This window comes from Archocentrus centrarchus, chromosome 7 (genome assembly GCF_007364275.1).
Source record: "Archocentrus centrarchus isolate MPI-CPG fArcCen1 chromosome 7, fArcCen1, whole genome shotgun sequence".
Taxonomy (NCBI): domain Eukaryota; kingdom Metazoa; phylum Chordata; class Actinopteri; order Cichliformes; family Cichlidae; genus Archocentrus; species Archocentrus centrarchus.
Window position 1 is genome coordinate 36,536,168 of NC_044352.1, and position 2,500 is coordinate 36,538,667.

Consider the following 2,500-nt stretch of genomic DNA (forward strand, 5'->3'; position numbering starts at 1 on the left):
GAAGCTGCTAGAGGGAGGTCCAGGCTTCTCTGCTTAGGCTGCTGCCCCCACGACCTGGGCCTGGATAAACGGAAGAAAATGGATGGATGGGTGGATGGATGGATGGATGGATGGATGGATGCATGTATGGATGGATGGATGGATGCATGCATGGATGGATGGATGGGTGGATGGATGCATGGATGGATGGATGGATGGGTGGATGGATGGAATATTGAGGAGTGTTTTTTCTGCTTAGGCTGCTACCCCCACGACCTGGGCCCGGATAAACGGAAGAAAATGGATGGGTGGATGGATGGATGGATGGATGGATGGGTGGATGCATGCGTGGATGGATGGATGGATGGGTGGATGGATGGATGGATGGATGGGTGGATGGATGCATGTATGGATGGATGGATGGGTGGATGGATGGATGCATGCATGGATGGATGGATGGATGGATGGATGCATGCATGGATGGATGGATGGGTGGATGGATGGATGCATGGATGGATGGATGGATGGATGGATGGGTAGATGGATGGAATATTGAGAAGTAGGGCTGCACGATATTGGAAATTAGTGCGATATGCGATATGGAGGTCTAGTATTGCGATAACGATATTGTCGCGATATTTTTTCTTTTTACCTAAAAATGCAATATACATGACCAATAAGAAAAAAAAAATCTATAAAATGTATACCAACAACAAATATGCATTTCAAATGTTGCATTTATTTAACATATAAACAAACATGTTCACATGTTTGTTTGTTTTTCATTTAAATGTTATAGTACATTAGGGCTATATGTCTTGAGAGTAATTTTTTATCTTTAACACTTACCAATTGCCAGATGCAGGCGATGGCCAAAGCACTGCACTCTGAACCAGTTGTTGACCTCAGCAGCCTTCACCACGTTCGCTCCGTTATCTGTTGTGATGGCCACTTGTTTGTGTTTGGGCAAGTTCCAGTTGTTCAAAACATCCCGCAGGGCAGCAGCAATGTTTTCACCAGTGTGTGTCTCGGGGAAGTATGCTACTTATAGGCAGCGTGTAATGAGCTCAAATTTGCATGTCAAAAAGTGCACGGTAAAACTCATGTATGGCTCAGTGGTTCGACTGGACCACAAGTCAGTAGTGCTAGCATAAAAATCCACTTCACTGAGCTCTGCTTTCTCATAAGGAGCGGCAGAAGCGAAACTATCATTTATGTTAGTTTGTGAACTTGCCTTTTGTTTGCTTGACTTTACCGGAGTAGGCTGTGGGTTTTTAGATGTTAAATATACGTTGTAAAGTTCCTTGTGGTTGTATTGAAGGAGGTTTGTCGTGTTTCCTCTTGACATAGCCACGATTTTTCGGCATCACTTGCAAAGAACTTGTGTCTGTGACTCGTCCTGTGTGGAAAAACCGTAGTCGTCCCAAATGCTCTCTGTTTTCGTCTCGACTCGTCTCTTCAATTCCCGCCATGCTTGTTTTCCTTCTGTGTGTGTACGTGCTCCCTGCGCCGCTGAGAGCATGTGCTCGCTCTGGCCAATAGCGACGCGGCACCTTCACATTTAAGGTCGCGCGGGATTGGTCAAAGTGCGGACATAAATAAAGACATGATTTATACATTAAATAATTAGAAATTATCGCGCATTTTTTAGATATGCCTATCGCACGTGCCAATATCGCGATGACGATATTTTTTCGATATATCGTGCAGCCCTATTGAGAAGTGTTTTTTCTGCTTAGGCTGCTACCCCCACGACCTGGGCCCGGATAAACGGAAGAAAATGGATGGGTGGATGGATGGATGGATGGGTGGATGGATGCATGTATGGATGGATGGATGGGTGGATGGATGGATGCATGCATGGATGGATGGATGGATGGATGCATGCATGGATGGATGGATGGGTGGGTGGATGGATGCATGGATGGATGGATGGATGGATGCATGGATGGATGGATGGATGGATGGATGGGTGGATGGGTGGATGGATGGAATATTGAGAAGTGTTTTTTCTGCTTAGGCTTCTACCCCCACGACCTGGGCCCGGATAAACGGAAGAAAATGGATGGATGGATGGATGGATGGGTGGATGGATGCATGTATGGATGGATGGATGGATGGGTGGATGGATGGATGCATGCATGGATGGATGGATGCATGCATGGATGGATGGATGGATGGGTGGATGGATGGATGGATGGATGGATGGATGGGTGGATGGATGTATGGATGGATGAATGGATGGATGGATGGATGGATGGATGGATGGGTGGATGCATGCGCGGATGGATGGATGGATGGATGGGTGGATGGATGGATGGGTGGATGGGTGGATGGATGGAATATTGAGAAGTGTTTTTTTCTGCTTAGGCTGCTACCCCCACGACCTGGGCCCGGATAAACGGAAGAAAATGGATGGGTGGATGGATGCATGCATGGATGGATGGATGCATGCATGGATGGGTGGATGGGTGGATGGATGCATGGATGGATGGATGGATGCATGGATGGATGGATGGAT

At 46.8% G+C, this 2,500-nt stretch overlaps 1 protein-coding gene across 1 annotated transcript in view; it reads left to right on the forward strand.

The window, feature by feature from the left end:
* clcn6 (chloride channel 6) overlaps positions 1-2,500 on the forward strand; it is a 53,011-nt gene that overhangs the window by 11,435 nt on the left and 39,076 nt on the right. The window lies entirely within an intron of this gene.